Source organism: Malus domestica, chromosome 10, assembly GCF_042453785.1.
Source record: "Malus domestica chromosome 10, GDT2T_hap1".
Taxonomy (NCBI): domain Eukaryota; kingdom Viridiplantae; phylum Streptophyta; class Magnoliopsida; order Rosales; family Rosaceae; genus Malus; species Malus domestica.
Window position 1 is genome coordinate 14845290 of NC_091670.1, and position 20520 is coordinate 14865809.

The 20520-nt window shown below is 39.0% G+C and overlaps 1 long non-coding RNA gene across 1 annotated transcript; it reads right to left on the bottom strand.

Moving 5' to 3' along the window:
- Nucleotides 1–18256: 18256 nt before the first annotated feature.
- On the bottom strand, nucleotides 18257–19941 carry LOC139188368 (uncharacterized). Its single transcript, XR_011571766.1, has 3 exons — nucleotides 19829–19941; nucleotides 19211–19277; nucleotides 18257–18388 (listed from the first exon to the last, which is right to left on the bottom strand). It is a non-coding gene; the product is annotated as an uncharacterized lncRNA (long non-coding RNA).
- Nucleotides 19942–20520: the final 579 nt, after the last annotated feature.

A 20520-nucleotide genomic window follows, 5' to 3' on the forward strand; every position in this document is an offset into this window, starting at 1 on the left:
AGGAAACCTTGTTTGAGTAGGAATCTTCATTTTCAAGTAATCCTAATTCAACTAGGAAACCCATTTTGACTAGGAATCCTAATTCAACTAGGATTCCATCTTCACTTAGGCACTTTCCTACTTCTTCTAGGAAACCTTGTTCAAGTAGGAAACATCATCTTCAAATCTTCAATTTCGTCCATCCTCTTGGCTCCAAGCATATGACATCCATTCCAAGCTCAACTTTGCTCCAAAAGGCTCCAAAATGCATCCTTTTTCATATTTTGCCCTTAGAACCTGAAAACACATAAAACTAGCTTAAAAGACTACTTTACTAAGCAAAAACACTATAAATGCACAAGAACAAGCTAAACTAAGGCGCATAAATATGCTCCTATCACTTACCGGGAAACAAACGTAAACGGGAATTGAACAATAGCACTTTCTGCCCAATTGAGAATGATTTCCCACGGATCATGTTGTCATGGAAAGCTTTGGTCTTTTGCTTGTAAATATGCTTGCATTATCGTACGCCTCGTGCCGTATCTCATCAAGCTCATTCAATTGCAATCGCCTTTGACTTCCCGCTTCATCGAGGTTCATGTTAAACTTCTTGATGGCCCAAAGTGATTTGTGCTCCAATTCAACGGGAAGATGGCACGCCTTGCCATAGACAAGTCGGAAGGGGGACATCCCAATGGGGGTTTTGTACGCCGTACGATACGCCCAAAGTTCATCATCTAACCGTAGGCTCCAATCCTTCCGTGTTGGCCCAACGGTCTTCTCAAGTATTTGCTTGATCTCTCGGTTGGAAACCTCGGCTTGGCCATTCGTTTGAGGATGGTAAGGTGTAGAAACCTTATGGGTGACACTGTATTTCCTCAATAACGCTTCAATGGTCCGATTGCAAAAATGTGACCCTCCATCACTAATGATCACTCGTGGCATTCCAAACTTTGCAAAAATGTTAGTTCTAATAAAATCTGCAACCACTTTAGAATCATTAGTCCGAGTGGCCTTGGCTTCCACCCATTTTGACACATAATCAACCGCAAGCAAAATATACATGAAACCATACGATGAAGGGAAGGGACCCATAAAATCAATACCCCAAACATCAAAAATTTCAACATTTAGGATAGAAACCTGCGGCATTTGGTCCCTTGCACTAATACCACCCATTCGTTGGCATTTATCACATGTTAAGCAAAAAGTTTTAGCATCTTTAAAAATACTAGGCCAATAGAATCCACATTGTAACACCTTGAGGGCTGTGCGTTGTGTGCCAAAGTGCCCTCCACATGCATATGTGACAAAAACTCAAAATTGAATGACATTCAGAATCATGCACACAACGACGTATAATCTGATCAGGGCAAAATTTCCATAAGTACGGATCATCCCACACAAAAAACCGTGCATCATGCCTAAGTTTATCACGTTGGTGCCTAGTGAACTCACTTGGAAAACGTTTTGACACTAAAAAGTTCACTAAATCGGCATACCAAGGCTCACTAACCTTTATGGACATCAATTGCTCATCCGGGAATGTTTCTGGAATCGGGACGACATCTTCTTCATGCACCAAACGGCTCAAGAGATCAGCCACAACATTCTCACTGCCTTTCTTGTCTCGGATTTCGATATCGAACTCTTGGAGAAGAAGCATCCATCGAATAAGCCTTGGTTTAGCCTCCTTCTTCTTGAGCAAGTACTTCAACGCTGCATGATCAGTGTAAATTATTACTTTAGTACCAAGTAAATAAGAACGAAACTTATCTAAAGCAAAAACAACGGCAAGGAGTTCTTTTTCCGTTGTGGAGTAGTTCAATTGAGGATCGTTCAAGGTCCGAGAGTCATAATATATGACGTGTGGCTGTTTGTCCTTCCTTTGTCCCAAAACAGCGCCTAGAGCATAATCAGATGCATCGCACATAAGCTCGAAGGGGATGCTCCAATCTGGTGGCCGAATGATGGGGGCCGAAGTTAGCATCTCTTTAAGGTGTTTGAACGCCTTTTCACACTCCTCGTTGAACTCAAAGGGCACCTCCTTTTGGAGAAGTCGGCAAAGGGGTGTGGAGATCTTTGAAAAATCCTTGATGAATCGCCTATAAAATCCTGCATGTCCCAGAAACGAACGAACCTCTCTAACCGAAGTCGGAGAGGGTAAGTAGCGTACAAGATCTATTTTCGATTTATCAACCTCAATTCCCCTTGCAGAAACAATATGCCCTAAAACTATGCCTTGTTTTACCATAAAGTGACACTTTTCCCAATTTAAAACAAGGTTAGTTTTCATGCATTGTTTTAAGATTAATGTGAGATTTTCCAAGCAACCATCAAACGAATCGCCAAAGACACTAAAATCATCCATGAATACCTCAATAATCTTCTCAATAAAATCTGAAAAAATACTTACCATGCATCGTTGGAACGTGGCCGGTGCATTGCATAAACCGAATGGCATGCGGCGGTAAGCAAAAGTACCAAATGGGCACGTGAAGGTGGTCTTCTCTTGGTCTTCCGGAGCTATGACAATTTGATTATATCCCGAATAACCGTCAAGAAAACAATAAAAGAATGACCGGCTAACCTTTCAAGCATTTGGTCAATGAATGGCAATGGAAAGTGGTCCTTCCTTGTGGTGTTGTTGAGCTTCCTATAGTCAAAGCATACTCTCCAACCTGTTTGAATACGGGTTGGCACAAGCTCATCCTCGGCATTCTTCACCACAGTGACTCCGGACTTCTTTGGGACAACTTGAACCGGTGAGATCCAACGGCTATCCGAGATTGGATAGATCACTCCACAGTCGAGAAGCTTTATAATCTCATTTTTCACAACTTCCATCATTGGAGGGTTGAGTCGGCGTTGAGCCTCTCGAGTTGGTTTGGCCCCCTCCTCAAGAAATATGCGATGCATGCATGTTGTAGGGCTAATCCCCTTAATATCGGCCAATGTCCATCCAATGGCTGTTTTGTGTTCTTTCAACACCCGAATCAATTTTTCCTCCTCTAGTGCCGTGAGTGATGAAGAGACAATGACGGGCAACGTCTCTTCATCTCCCAGAAATACATACTTTAAATGATCCGGCAATGGTTTAAGCTCAAGAACGGGGGCCTGAATCACAGAAGGTAACAACGTATTATTGGAAACGGGAATTGGAATTGGGTTAGAAGGCTTACCATGATGTTTTGGTAATGATTCCAAGGCAGCCACAAGCTCGGCATGTTCATCCTTTGGTACGGCCATGTTGGGTTTTGTGCCAAGTCCTTGTGCAATTGTCGTTTCGAGTGGATCGTCTTCCAACATATCAAGATAATCCTGTGCCAATTCATCCAATATATGAATAGAAAAACAAGAATGATCATATTTAGGAAATTTCATAGCTTCAGAAATGTTAAAGTTAATAATCTCCCCATCAAATTCCATTGTCAACGTTCCTTTGAACACATCGATCTTGGTGCGTGCTGTTTTCATGAATGGCCTCCCAAGTAGAATCGGCAATGGGGTGACATTTGGTGATTCCTCCATCTCTAAAACGTAGAAATCCGCTGGAAATATCAAGTTATCCACCTGCACCAACACATCTTCCAAAACTCCTTTCGGATATGCATTAGAACGATCGGCTAATTGAATTATAACACCATTGTTTTTAAGCTCTCCTAAGTTCATGGATGCATAAATTGAGTATGGCATGACATTAATTGAAGCTCCTAGATCTAACATAGCATGTTCAAATTTAGTATTGCCTATAACACATGGAATTGTAAAACTTCTCGGATCTTTGCATTTAGGAGGTAATTTTCTTTGCAAAACAGCGGAAACATTCTCACTTATCTGGACAACCTCTTTGTTTGAAATTCTCTTTCTTGTTGTACAAGATCTATTTTAGACTTATCAACTTCAATTCCACGTTCAGAGATTATATGACCCAAAACAATACCTTGTTTAACCATAAAATGGCATTTCTCCCAATTTAACACAAGGTTTGTTTCAACACAACGTTTCAAGATTAAAGTGAGATTATCCAAGCAATTATCAAAGGAATTACCAAACACACTAAAATCTTCCATGAATATCTCAATAATCCTCTCAACATAATCAGAAAAGATGCTAACCATACACCTTTGAAACGTGGCAGGAGCATTGCACAAACCGAATGGCATGCGTCGATATGCAAACGTTCCAAAGGGACAAGTAAAAGTGGTCTTTTCTTGATCATCCGGGGCAATAACAATTTGATTATAACCGGAGTATCCATCAAGAAAGCAATAAAAGGAATGACCTGCTAACCTTTCTAGCATTTGATCTAGGAACGGCAATGGGAAGTGATCTTTCCTTGTGGTTGCATTTAGCTTCCTATAATCAATGCACATTGCCAACCGGTTTGAATTCGGGTGGGCACAAGCTCATTCTTCGCATTCCCGACAACCGTCACTCCAGATTTCTTGGGCACACATTGGATAGGTGAAACCCAACGGCTAACGGAAATGGGATAAATCACCCCACAATCTAGAAGTTTGATTATCTCCTTTTTCACAACTTCCATCATCGGAGGGTTAAGACGGCGTTGAGCCTCTCTAGTTGGTTTGGCCCCCTCCTCAAGAAATATGTGATGCATACAAGTCGTAGGGCTTATACCTTTAATATCGGCCAATGTCTAACCTAGGGCAGATTTGAATTCCTTCAAGACACGCACTAGCTTCTCCTCCTCTTGTGCCGTGAGGGATGAGGAGATGATGGCAGGTAGTGTCTCGTTTTCCCCCAAAAAGATGTACTTCAAATGGCTTGGTAGGGGTTTGAGATCAAGTATGGGTGCCTGAACGATGGATGAAAGCAACTTGTTAGTTGAAATTGGAATGGAATCAAAGTTAGGAGACTGACCACCATGCTTAGGTAGTGACTCAAGGGCAGCAACCAACTCAAAAATTTCATCACTAGGAGGCACGGCATGGCCTAGTCCATGTATGCCGTGGGTTACACTAGAATCTGTCCCCTTGGTTGTGAGTTCCATTCCTCGTGTAATGACTTTTTCAAGCGCATTGTCATTCAAATCTTCAAGATATCCCTGCGCCAAAGAGTCAAATATATCAATAGAGAAACATGAATGGTCCTCACTAGGGTACTTAATGGAATCAGAAAGATTAAAATTAACAACTTCCCCATCAAATTCCATGGACAACGTTCCACTATACACGTCAATCTTCGTCCGGGCCGTCTTCATGAATGGCCTCCCAAGGAGGATGGGCAATGAAGAAGCATGATCCGATTCATCCATTTCGAGCACATAAAAATCTGCTGGGAAGACTAAATGATCAACCTGCACCAAAACGTCTTCCAACACTCCCTTTGGATAAGCGTTAGATCTATCGGCCAATTGTATGATTACACCATCATGTTTCAACTCACCTAAGTTCATAGATACATAAATGGAGTATGGCATAACATTTATAGAGGCTCCTAAATCTAGCATGGCAGATTTGAAAGGGGTGTTACCAATGACGCACGGAATTGTAAAGCTACCCGGATCTTTGCATTTGGGGGGTAGTTTACGTTGCAAGATGGCGGAGACATTTTCACCTACCTTCACAACCTCCTTGGTTGAAATCCTCTTCCTTGTGGTGCATAGCTCCTTTAAAAACTTAGCGTATCTCGGGACTTGCTTAATGGCATCCAACAAGGGTATGTTGACTTGAACTTTCCTAAGTGTCTCAAGGATGTCCTTTTCAGCTTCTTCCTTCTTTGTTTGCACAAACCTGCTAGGAAAAGGAGCATTCGAAGGCACAACATTAGTAGAAACCGAATTTGACACATTCTTACCTTTATTGGATGAATTGGACGGATTTGGAGCCATGGGGGCTTGCGGCATAGGTGTGTCCACCCTTGCCGTGGGTGGGCATGCTTCCTCCTCCTCAAATTGAAGTTTTTCATCCTCTTTGTGACCTATTTTTGATGAAGAACTTGCCCCAACCTCCTTACCACTTCTTAGGGTGATTGCTTTGGCTGATTCAAACCCTCCTTTTGGATTTGGAATGGTAGAACTAGGGAGCCTTCCTTGGTCTCAAATCTGCCCAAAAACCTCGGCAATCTGTCCCATTTGTTTCTCTAGTAGGTCCACCCTTTTGTTTTGATTTTCCTGCCCATTAGTCAAAGTGGTTAGTAACTTAACAAGTGTATCATTATCTAAAGCATTACCTGAAGTATTTGGGGCAGATTGTGGTTGGACTTGAGGGGGTGCGTATGGTTTGTTGTAGAAGCCCGGGGGTTGTTGCCTAAAGCCTCCTTGTGGTTGGGCTTGTTGTGGCTCTCTCCATTTGAAGTTTGGATGGTCTCTCCACCCCGGATTATACGTGTTGGAATATGGATCATGTCTTGGCTGATTTTGGCTTTGAAACCCAATGGCATTAGCGCTCTCCCATCCACCATTCTCAATGAGTTGAGGACACTTTTCGGATGCATGTCCTTGGATAGAACATACGCTACACACCATGGGTCCTTGAATCTTCATTCCCTTGGCCATCTGTGAAACAAGAGAAGTAAGATTAGCTAACTGAGATTGAATATTGGAAGTGGAACTTACCTCATGCACTTGTTGCCGTGGGGTTCCTCTTTGACCTACACCTTCGTATTGTTGAGCGTTCAACGCTCGATTAGCAATCAAGATTTTTGCAGCCATGGGCATTTTGTCTACCAATGCACCACCCGTCGAGGCATCGAGCATTTGACGTTCTAGTGGTAGGAGCCCTTCGTAGAAGTATTGCAAAAGCAATTCCTCCTTCATCTGATGTTGTGGACAAGAAGCAACAAGTGATTTAAATCGTTCATAATATGTTGGAAAAGACTCACCTTCATCTTGTTGAATACCACTTATTTTTTTATGAAGAAGAATGATGCGAGAAGTTGGGAAAAACTTCTCCAGAAACGCCTTCTTCATACTCTCCCAAGATGTAACTGTACCGGGAGCCAACTCGTACAACCAATCCTTGGCTTTGTCCATTAAAGAGAACGGAAAAGCCTTCATCTTTAAAATACTTCCGTCAACGGTAACCGGAGTCATACTTGAGCACACCACTTCAAATTCTTTCAAATGTTTGTTCGGATCCTCCATGGACAGCCCATGGAACTTTGGAATGTGGTGGAGCAAACTTGACTTTAACTCGAACTCTTCGGTTTTACCTTGGGCAGCCATGGGATATTGGATACACAATGGTGCGGCATTATCCAAACCCGAGGCGGCAAGCTCCTTGAGCGTACGGTTGTCCATGGCTATACCTTGCGCTTCTCCACCCACTTGTGTCGTGGGATCCTCATTGTGCTGTTGGTTCCTCAAAGTTCTCTCGAAGTCGTCGTCAAAGTCTAAGATATGCTCACAAACAGGTCGGGAACTTCGAGTCATGCACTAGTACCTAAAAACAAAGAAAACAAAACAAATCAGCAACTTAAACAGAAACTTAAACAAAATACAATAATTCGAAAGAAAACAATCCAAGAGATTAGCAAAGTTGCTAATCCCCGGCAACAGCGCCAAAATTTGATGTGTGAAATAAGTTAACACACAAAATTAAACCCTCTTTTTATCAATAGTAGCAAAGTATGTAAATAGGGATCATTCTAGACCGGGGATTAGGAGGGATTGCTAAACACTTGAAAACTGACTTAGAAATGTAAAAACAAAGTTTAAAGCACTAGATTAGACTCAAAGAATGCATAACTCACGTTTAAAATACTAAAACAAACCAAAAACTCAAAACAGCAATCAAAAGATTCAAAACTGCCTTAAAAACACTTTCTGGGCAGTTTTGAACACAAAGCATCAAATTGGACGAATTTGGGTTTTAACTTGTACCAAAATACTTAAAAACATAAACCAACACACTTTTCAATTAATCTAGGAATTCAAAATAATTGGGGACTTGATTTGGTCGAAAATAAACTTATATGGCAGATTGTAAGAGAAACAGATTGTAATACAAAGTTATGAAGAATCAATGGATGATGGAATGGCTAAGGGGTTCTTCTCCACACATGAAATATATGCAACGTAAATCAATTTCCAGTTATCAATTCAATAAGTTATGAACCTCAACACTCCAAGTTAATTAGGTCAGCTTAAATTAACCTTCAGATTTCCCTAGGATCATTGAATTGGATGAATATGCATCGCAAACAAATTATTCCTAACAAGTTCTTTATATGAACAGCATGATAAAGACACAAGTTAGAATCATTACATTCTTTGGAAATCATAAGCATCGACAAGGCATTCGTAACATTGAAAAGCATGATACTCTTGTTGGAAATGTGCCCTAAAACCAATCATATGATGATACTTTACGGACATTTCACATGTTAAACTAATCTAGTTTAACTATAAAGGGCAAAGATTATTGTTTGAGCCGTCTCATATAAATGTTATATGCTTAAACGATAAAGTCCAAGGAATATGTGATTGGGAGAATGCGATCTAAAGAAGTTAGATTCATGAGACCATTCTTTCGTAGACACATCCTAAATGTTCCTGATCATAGGATTGCCAATTGGGCATTGACAGTCCGTTAAGATCAGTACGTACTGTGTCTTCTCTCAGGGAGAGTGACTAGTCTCGAGTCATTGGTGTGTGTGACATCAATACAAGTACGTAGGTGCTCAATAGAGAATGAGTTCACTGAACACGATCAACGAAGAGTTCTCATATTCATGTCACATGAGAACTCATGGTTGGGATAATGCAAAGTAGTCCTTTGACCTGAGGCATCACAGCTATCTTGTGGTTAAGTCCTTGATCTTTGATTATGTCAAAAGTCACTCTAAAAGGAGAGTGTCCACGACATCTTTGGGGTTAAGTCACTTAGTCATGGAGGCAAGTAAATGCGCAACAAGGGATCTCTAACCTTCAAACCGTTTGAGGGAGAATACTCTATGATATGATTAAGAATCTTTGGCCAAAGTATGAATGAGATTTAGGAAAGCGTTGCAAATCACATTCAAGGTAATCATATAAGCACACGAATCACATTGGATAGTAGACATGAATAAATAAACTATCAAACCAAACAATGTGGTCAAGAGTATTGTATTAGAGAAAGACCGTATTGCATTTGTAATCCTAAACTGAATAGGTTCTCCACCTCTTCTGATTAGCTTGGGTAACCATGATATGCTGCTAGGTGTCACTCATGGTTTGTGGAAGCCCTAAACGTGTGTAATCACTAAAGGGAGAATTGAAAGTAAGTTTCAATTCACAATCGATGTGAAATGGTTTTAATCGCCCACTGCCTCGCTAAAAGGAACCTAATGGATCATACACCGTGTAAGGTGAAGATTGAAGAAACAATGGAGATGAGTAAGAATGATTAAATGGTTTAATTATTTATTAATGGCAAGGATTAATTAATATGTTAATTAATCAAACGAATAAGTTCGTTAAAGACCTCGGGATAGTTTTTGGACCTTAAGACCCAATGGGCTTTGAACGTCAAGCCCATTGACTTAAGTTGTATGACAACTTAATGACTAAATATTCACAAAGGCCCAAACAACCCAAATACACCCTAAGGCCGGCCATATTGATAAGGGTAGTGAACTTGGACTTATTTACAAGTTTGCCACTCAAATGAATAAAGCTATAAATATGACTTTATAGCCAAAATTCATTTAGGATTTGTTTTGGAGAAAATTGGAGAGAACATGTCTCTCCATTTCTCTCTAAAGAGGCCGGCCCCTTGGAGGGTGCATCTAGCAATCCCACTACTCCATTTCTCTCTAAAGAGGCCGGCCCCATGGAGAAAATTGGAGAGAACACGGTTCTTCTACTTGAATGCTTAATAAGAAGTAGAAGATATATGAGAGAAGAGAAAGTACTTCACATTCGAAACGTGAATCAAATGTAGATCTCTGCGAAAGCAGATGGTACTTACTTCCTCATATGAACTACCAAAGAAATTGGAGAAACATAGATTGTCTTTATATTCCAATTTTAAGGAACTAAATTCCGTCACTATGTGAAATGGATAAATGTTTTGTTTGACAAAACATTGTTCTTTATTAATGAATGATTAGATTATTGTAATCTAATTAATTATCTCTATAGTAGAGATGATATGGTAGTGTTAACTGTTTAGAATACAATGATGCTTAAAACCCAAAAGGTTGCAAGATAGTGACTAATCCCAACTAAAGTTGTGGTACCTCTAAAACATAAATTACGAGTTGGTAATAAATGGATGCTTTGGATCGTTAGATCCGGATCCAATGCCTTCTTGTTAAAATTGTATAGAGGCGAAATGTTCGAATCTTTATTCTTTTGGAAAGAAGAAAGAATCACAAGGTTGTTGAGGTTAATTCACTTAGATGTTAGTGGTACTTGTCCACAAACATAATACTACTCATGTTGTATGACATTCACCGAAGATCACTCTCGGTTGGACTATAGTTTATTTTGAATAAACACAAATCCGAATACTTTGAGAAAAGGTTTCAAAGAATTCAAAAAATGTAAGTTGATGAGTAAGACGTCTAAAGTATTTACCTCCTTAGATTTGATCCAAGGAAAAGAAACACTTTAGATGAGTCTCCTTGAAAGATATCAAGGAAAGAAGCATCATAAGATAATAAATTTCTCCATTAAGGAGAAGAACGAACTGATATGATATTTAACTAGCACTTAAATTAACCCTCTTTTTATCAATTGTAGTAAGTATGTAAGTAGGGATCGTTCTAGGCGGGGATTAGGAGGGATTGCAAAATCACTTGAAAACTGACTCAAATACGTAAAAACAAGTTTAAAACACTAAACTAGACTCAAAGAATGCAAAACTAAACTTTAAAATACCAAAACAAACCAAAAGACTCAAAACAGCCTAAAAACCACTTTCTGGGCAGTTTTGGACACTAATCACCAAATTGGACGAATTTGGGTTTTAACTTGAATCAAAACACTTAAAAACACAAAGTAAAACACTTACTAACTAATTTGACACTTTAAAACAAAGGGGGAATTGGTTTGGATGAATTTAAAACAAGACATAAACTTTGTAAAACAAAACAGTTTTGAAAACGAATTTGGTTTAAATGAATGGATGGAAGGCTAGCTAAGGGGTTCATCTCCACACATGTTATACTTGCATACAAAACGATTTCCAATTGCTTTTCAATAAACCATGAATTCTCAATGCCCCAAGTTAATTAGGTCCGCTTAAATTAACCTTCAGATTTTCCTAACGTTAATGAATTGGATGATTGCATACGACAACCCAAAATATTCCCCACAAGTCCCCTACATGATTGCATAATAGAGATACAAGCAAGAATCATTAAGTTCTATGAAAACCATAAGCATTGACGAAGCACTTGTTACTATGATTGCATGAAACTTATGCCAAGAATTTACTTAACGCGATTGAGATCATCAACCTTTACTACTTGTGAATATAATTCCATAACGATTAGGTGAAATTTCCTTATATCCTAGCATTCAATTTATGCATGATAATTAAACGTGCACTCTCAACCAACACACACAAATCAATGTAATTCACATAGATAAGTAAATTGAATTCACAACTTATGAAACGCAATTAGAAGTAATCAAATCATATCGCAAGCATAAACATGTATTTCGAATCCCCCCCTAGCCAAGGGGGGGTTTAGTTCCTCATACGCACTAAACAAAAAGTATTGAATTTAAACATTGAAATCAAAGGAAAAGAAACACCTAGAAATTCCAGCGGCATGAACTTAAATGGCATGAACTTCCAAGCTTCCTTCTCCTCCTCCTTGGTGCGGCAAGGGCTTTGGACAGGTTCTTTGGAGTTATGGATGGCGTAGAACGGATGGGGGATGTATGATGGTGTTTAGGGTTGATGGGTAGTGCGGCTAGGGTTGAATTTGGGCAGAAATTATGGATTTTGGTGATGGGAAGGTGCGGCAGAAATCAAGGTTAAATTTCTGGCGTGAATGGTTGTGTATGAGAGGTGGTGATCTGATTTAGGGGTTAATATGAGTATATATAGGCACTTAAAACCCTAGGGGAATCAGATATGGACTTGAATAACCCAAATCCACAAGGAATTAGGTTAAAACAATCAGAAATCCTAAGGGATAAGGGATAAGGGTGCGGCAGGAATTATAGGATATGGATAGGCCTTCTAGAATGCCTTGCAAGGCAAGGAACTAGCGCATCTAGAAGGTTAAGGTGCGGCACCAATGTAGGGATTAGGGATAGGGCTTCTAGAAAGCCCAAAAACTGATAGGAAATGTAGAAACTCAAGGCAAGGAGGGGAACTCTTCTAGAAACTTCTCATTTGTATCCTACAACACTTAGGAGTCCTAGTAGTAGGAAAACATGTCTCAATCCTCCCTTGACTTGGAATTGTTCTCCTTCTTCATCTTGGACACCTTTTCCTTCTTGGACTTGGAAAACTTCTTTGTTGCTGAAATTTGATGCCATTTGGATTTAACTTTCCCACTTCGAGTAGGAAACCTTGTTTGAGTAGGAATCTTCATTCTTCTAGGAATCCATCTTCAACTAGGAATCCCTCGTAGATTAGGAATCCTTCTTCAATTAGGAATCCTTTGTTGATTAGGATTTCATCTTTTAATTAGGCGCTTTCCTACTTCGACTAGGAAACCTTTTTCAAGTAGGAAACATCATCTTCAAATCTTCAATTTCGTCCATCCTCTTGGCTCCAAGCATATGATGTCCATTCCAAGCTCTAAATTGCTCCAAAAGGCTCCAAAATGCATCCTTTTGCATACTTTGCCCTTAGAACCTGAAAACACATGAAACTAGCTTAAAAGACTACTTTACTAAGGAAAAACACTATAAATGCACAAGAACAAGCTAAACTAAGGCGCATAAATATGCTCCTATCACGAACTCGAATAAGATTTAGTTCGTTAGATGTTATCTATTACCCATATATAGGATATATAATTTTAAAACAATGTGATTGTCAATTAGAAGATCTTCCAAATTTTTCATGACTCCATAAGATGTAGTTGGAAAGAAAGACAAATCTCAAGCATGTTAAGATTTGGGGTTGTGAGCTAATAAGCAATATTTGTTTGATAACAATCTTGTGGGATATCCTTAAATTAATTTTTGGATATCGCTTCTATAAACCAACTAACAAATGTTGTTTTGTTGGGTAGTTCATTGTAATCCTACAATGTGATTTGCCTAAAAGCAAATGAACTAAAGATAGAACTCAAAGAATGGGTTCTTTGAAAGACAAGAAAGTAATCAACAAATATAAACAACCTAGTTCCTATACCTCAAGCTCCAAGGTAGTCGATAAGGATTTATAAACCATCTCAGTTGAATGGTTTTGAACTTTATGACTATGTCATAGAGTTGCACCTCTTAATTCGAAAGAACTAAGAATGAAAATCCTTATGACTACATTCAGTGTATATATATGATATATACTCAAGGAAATGGTAAAGTACCATTTGACCTGAAATAATGAAACCATCATAAGCTAATTGGTAGCTTAAGGTGACTACAATCAAAGAGAATGGTTGACTTTGAAGAAACCATCTTTGAGATAGTCTTGGTTTCAATTAATTCGAAGATTGCTAGCTACAACTAAATGGTGATTCAATGTTTGGACATAATATGGGTTTTCGAAACCATTATTAAGATAGTCTTAATAATATATGTCTAAAACTATGAATCACAAGACATGTAAGTTGTAGAGATCCAACCATCATGAATCTTAGCAAGCTAGTGGGAGCTATAAGCATCTTGTGAGAAAAGGATCAAATCGTTTGATTTCTTATAAAGATGTAAATGAATCTTTTGTTTACAAGGTTTACAAAAGATTAGTGGGAGTTAATCATATTCCTAAATTTGTATATATATATATATATATATATATATATATGATATATTAATTTTGAAAATGAAAAGAATATTTCTTCGTTAAAGTTATGACTTTAAGCATTCTATAACGATAGAATGTATATAGGAGAGATAGTCTATATACATGGGATGGAAATCTGTATTGATAGATTTCAAGATATAATTTGATTATATCAATCCCTAATAATAGACAAAAGATGCTAGGAAGTTTCTCATATGATGATAAACTTCAATTAGAAGGATGACTCTAGTGTGACTAGCAAGTTGCCTTTCTCAAAGGGAACGTGCCCTTTTGACTCCCAAAGAAATAATGCGTAAATAGAATCCTTTATGCATACGCACAAAGGTGATTTATGTATTTCATATTGTATGAAAAACATTGATATAAGTTGTACCTAGAAAGGTACAAGACGATATCAGTGCAAGCCCAGGATCAGAACCATGGCAACTGTCAAGGGAGTCCTTAAGTATTTAAGAAATACTAAAGGATAGATTCCTCAAAGAATGAGGAAGAATTAGAGTAACGTAATGGAAGCGTAAATGTATTAGATTATGAATCTAATCCATCATTGGATATTTCTTCATTATGAATGAAGAGATAAACGAATATCTCTTGATTATGACTAAAGAGATATTTGGATGGAAACATTAAAGTAATGACTTTAGTGTGTTCCATTATGAATGCAAAATAAATTGCCATATAGAAGTTTACAAACAATGTTGTTTGGATGAGAAAGTTCATTTATGAACTCTCTATTCGGTTCCAACCAGAAAGTGTATCTAGTGTACTGACACTATGACACTAATGGGGCGATAGCTCAAGCCAGGGAATCAAGGTCTCATCAAGGTCCGAACTCATATGAGAGACTGAACCACATGATTGAGAATCATGTATAATGGTGACGTTGTAATTCTCAAGGTTGCTTCTATGGATAACATATAGATATCCATTGTCTAGGCCTACTATTCAGCCATTTATGAAATGACTACATAGGAGGTATCATCACTGATGACCAAGCTGATTGGCTCTAGTGCAAGTGGGAGATTATTGGAAATGTGCCCTAAAACCAATCATATGATGATACTTTACGGACATTTCACATGTTAAACTAATCTAGTTTAACTATAAAGGGCAAAGATTATTGTTTGAGCCGTCTCATATAAATGTTATATGCTTAAACGATAAAGTCCAAGGAATATGTGATTGGGAGAATGCGATCTAAAGAAGTTAGATTCATGAGACCATTCTTTCGTAGACACATCCTAAACGTTCCTGATCATAGGATTGCCAATTGGGCATTGACAGTCCGTTAATATCAGTACGTACTGTGTCTTCTCTCAGGGAGAGTGACTAGTCTCGAGTCATTGGTGTGTGTGACATCAAGACAAGTACGTAGGTGCTCAATAAAGAATGAGTTCACTGAACACGATTAACGAAGAGTTCTCATATTCATGTCACATGAGAACTCATGGTTGGAATAATGCAAAGTAGTCCTTTGACCTGAGGCATCACAGCTGTCTTGTGGTTAAGTCCTTGATCTTTGATTATGTCAAAAGTCACTCCAAAAGGAGGGTGTCCACGGCATCGTTGGGGTTAAGCCACTTAGTCATGGAGGCAAGTGAATGCGCAACAAGGGATCTCTAACCTTAATGTGAAATATATAAGCACTCAAATTAACCCTCTTTTTATCAATTGTAGCAAGTATGTAAGTAGGGATCGTTCTAGGCCGGGGATTAGGAGGGATTGCTAAATCACTTGAAAACTGACTCAAATACGTAAAAACAAGTTTAAAACACTAAACTAGACTCAAAGAATGCGAAACTAAACTTTAAAACACCAAAACAAACCAAAAGACTCAAAACAGCAAATAAACACTCAAAACTATCTTAAAAACACAATCTGGGCAGTTTTGAACAGTAGACACAAACTTGGACGAAAATTGGTTTTAACTTGACCTAAGACACTTAAAAACAGAAACTAAAGTGAATTCTAACTACTATGACTCAACAAAGTGAAGGGGGATTGATTTTGGACGAATTTAAAAACAAAACAAACTTTGTAAACTAGACAGATTTTGAAAACGAATTTGATTTAAATGAATGGATGGAAGGCTAGCTAAGGGGTTCATCTCCACACATGTTATACTTGCATTCAAAACGATTTCCAATTGCTTTTCAATAAACCATGAATTCTCAACGCTCCAAGTTAATTAGGTCCGCTTAAATTAACCTTCAGATTTTCCTAACGTTATTGAATTGGATGATTGCATACGACAACCCAAAACATTCCCCACAAGTCCCCTACATGATTGCATAATAGAGATACAAGCAAGAATCATTAAGTTCTATGAAAACCATAAGCATTGACGAAGCACTTGTTACTATGATTGCATGAAACTTATGCCAAGAATTTACTTAACGCGATTGAGATCATCAACCTTTACTACTTGTGAATATAAGTCCATAACGATTAGGTGAAATTTCCTTATATCCTAGCATTCAATTTATGCATGATAATTAAGCGTGCACTCTCAACCAACACACACAAATCAATGTAATTCATATAGATAAGTAAATTGAATTCACAACTTATGAAATGCAATTAGAAGTAATCAAATCATATCGCAAGCATAATCATGTATTTCGAATCCCCCCCTAGCCAAGGGGGGTTTAGTTCCTCATAAGCATAAAACAAAGAGTAATAAGTTTAAACATTGAAATCAAAGGGAAGGAAACACCTAAAACTTCCAGCCACTTGAACTTGCACGGCATGAACTTCCAAGGCTCCTTCTCCTCCTCCTTGCTGCGGCAAAGGACTTTAGGGACAGGTTGGGACTTATATGTATGGGTGGATGAGTATGGACTAAGGTAGAAGTGTTTAGGAAGGGTGGGGGGTGCGGCAAAGGGTTCTTGTGAATTTTTGGAGTGAATTGTGAATTGTGGTGAGTCGTGAATGTGAAGGGTGCGACACCATGTATTTATAGGGTCCTAAAAGTCTAGCAAATCAGATTAGGACTTGGAGGATTAAATCCCATCAGGAAAGGGCTTAAAACAATCAGATTTTGGGTAGGAAAGGTCCTCCTAGGTGCGGCAAGAATGGATTAGAAGGATAAGGCTTCTAGATGGCCTTGCAAGGCAAGGAAATCAGGTTTCAGAAGGCCTAGGGTGCGGCACTAAGGGATAAGGATAAGGTTTAGGTGTCCTAAATGGATAAGGTGCCCTAAATGGATAAGGACTCCTCATTTCACTTGGAAACTTTGCCTATTAGGATTAGGAAACCATGTCTTTGTCTTTCCTTCTTCATCTTGGAATCCTTTTCCTTCTTGGACTTGGAAAACTTCTTTGTTGCTTCTCTTGAGACCATTTGGATTTTGACTTTCCTACTCCAAGTAGGAAACCTTGTTTGAGTAGGAATCTTTATCTTCTAGGAATCCCAATTTCACTAGGAAACCTATTTCAACTAGGAATCCTAATTCAACTAGGATTCCATCTTTTACTTAGGCGCTTTCCTACTTCGACTAGGAAACCTTGTTCAGGTAGGAAACATCATCTTCAATTTCGTCCATCCTCTTGGCTCCAAGCATATGATGTCCATTCCAAGCTCTAATTTGCTCCAAAAGGCTCCAAAATGCATCATTTTGCATACTTTGCCCTTAGAACCTGAAAACACATAAAACTAGCTTAAAAGACTACTTTACTAAGGAAAAACACTATAAATGCACAAGAACAAGCTAAACTAAGGCGCATAAATATGCTCCTATCACAAAGGAAAACAGATTTATACATTGTAAATATAAGAAAGAGAACACCTAAGTATTCCAACGATTCGATGTTTAACGACTAGAAACTTCAAGTACTTCTTCTTCCTCTCCTTTGCTGCGGCACAGGGACTATGGGCAGGTTCTTGGGTTATTGAATGATGTAGAATGGATGGAGGATGTATGGAAGTGTTTAGGGTTGATGGGTGGTGCGGCTAGGGTGGTTTTGGGTCAGAAAATATGGTGAATGGTGAAGGAATGGGGCTGTTGAAGATGGAGTTCAGTTTCTGGCATGAATGGTGAGTTTCTGGATGAATGGGGATGTTTGTGGCTGCACAAGGATGTTTATTTAAAGGGATTAGGAAATTAAAAACCCTAGACTATTTTGGTAAACAGAAATTAAGTCTAAAACTTATCTAAATAGGAAATAGAATCAGAAAACTAAAGGGAATTAGGCTAGGAGGTGCGGCTAGTGACACACCCTAACCCGAAGACTAGGACGTGCTGGCCGTCACGTGAGTGTGACGTAACCATAACGCAAGCGGAAACAATTTAATAAAATACGAGTCAACGAAAACCACTAATTGCAGTTATTTACAACCTAGCATTCTATGTGCTTAAGAGTGTATTAAACACACATAAACAGAGCATAAGCATCTAGGTGCAGTCAAGTAGGAACATAACTATTTTACAACACCCTCGGGTGAATCCTACATTTATTTAGTCTGTCAGAACGCCGAAGCAGTCCTCGTAGGCCACCAACGCCTCAACTATCAACTAGAACCTGGAGGGGCGAAAAACAGAAAACGTGAGTGGGCGAAAATCAAGCTTTTCCAAATCATTTCATAAATCCACATTTATAACCCCTTTTTGGAAAACCTGTATACTTTCCCAGAAAAATAGTATATAGCATATATATCTCAACTGTCTCGATCATCAATCTTATAACAGATTCAATAAAGAATGTACCATGCCAATTTCAACAGTTTAGTATGAATGCATTAACATAATATAATCAGGTAAAAGAAATAATCAATCGGAGGCCCTCTAATAGCCCTGAACGATTGAACCTAGAGCTCAACATCTATCAATCTCACTCTGCCGGAGTCACTCCGCGTGACCTGTCCGGCCTTCTGCACATAAGTCGGAACCACCTAATGTAGTCTGAACGACTCATGGTAATATTCGCTCTAGTGCTTCTCTCATCAATCATCTGTATACAATAACCTAAGGTCACCCACCAGTCATAATCTCACTAACACTCTACGACTGGCCCGTCGTACCCACTCCGCGTGGACTGTACGACCAGCATCTACTTGGATCCAAGGCGAGCGTGCGATGCGGTGAATACTATAAGCACTAAACCATGGTGCAGGATATGAGCTCAATATATCATCATCATCATCATAATATTAATTAAATACTTACCTGTGCTTCCACAGCACCATCATACATATATGCATCATACGACAGTTCATAATATCCATAATATTCTATGCATGGCAATCACATCATATTTCATTTCATTTCAATATACTTTTCATTTAAATTTGATTTCTGGGGAAATCGAGTATATAGGTATATATAAAAACAAATGCCCACTCACTGGTATGTCGCCGGGTCGTAACCCCCTTGACGCCCCTGGATGTGCTCGTCCTCGTTAAAAGTTCCACCTAGAAGTGAAATAACTTAAAACAATCATTTAACGCACATTTAACGCACCTAAACCAAACTAGGTAATTAATTCTTCATACGATGCTCAAATTGGGTATATAAATATACCAAAGTGACCTACACAACCTCAGGATCATCCCCATATTTTTAAAATAATTTTTGGAGTCCTCACGCGCCCCCACGCGCCTGACGTGGCACGGACCTACGCGCGGCCCACGCGCGGCCACGTGACATGCACACTGACGGCTACAGTGAACGGCGTTAGAGAATATTCCGTCAAATCCTAGTATATTCCGTTAAAAACTAACGGTTTCCGTTAAAGTTAACTAACGGCGTCGGAATATTCCGTCAAACTTGACGGAAGATTCCCTGTCTTCTCCGGCGAGTCACCGGTCGCCGGCGACTGTTCGCCGGTTTCTGGAAAATTTTCAAATCCACTATTCTCCTTCGTTTTTCAACCAATTTCTTCGCATTTTATACCAAAATGAAGCATTTAACATGTACTATCACGTTGGAAGGGTTTTAGGGCCTAAAAACAACTAGATCATACCTTCCAAAATTCCTCAATTTCGGCCAAACTCGAACCCGACGATCCCGACGTCCATTTTGTTCAAACGAGGCACTCCGAGCCTCCTTGGAACTTCCTAAGACTCGTGGTGATCTTGCTTTAGCCTAAAACACAACCAATTTTAAGTTCGTGAACAGTGTCAATTCACGGGGTGTTTTGAAACTAGGATTTCAGAAATGAAACTTACCTGAAACTTATACCCCCGTGCTCGTGAAGTTCCTAAGATCACGAAGATGATCTTAGATTGGACGTTGGTGCACGTTTGTGGTTGTTCTTGGTGTTTGTCCGAGAGCTTGAGAGAGTTCGAGAGTAAGAGAGAGAGAGTGTTTCTGAGGGAGAGATGAGGAAGAAAGAGGGAGAGAGACAACCTACGGGTTTTGGGGAAGGATTTCAGGAGGTGGGGATCCCACCTAAGTCCAATACAAAATTATTAGACCAAACAAATGTAAATCTAAACCCTAGTTTAAGATCTTAGTGTAAAACAAATACCAAATTTACGCACCTTAATCCCGTTTAAGGGCGTTTCTGTAATTTCACGTCCTCGGAATTAAAATTCCGGGACGGGCTGTGACAATCTCCCCTCCTTATAGAATTTCGTCCCCGAAATTCCAATCACTAACCAGAACATCAAAAGTCATAGAATAACCTCGGATACATAACTCTCATTCGTTCTT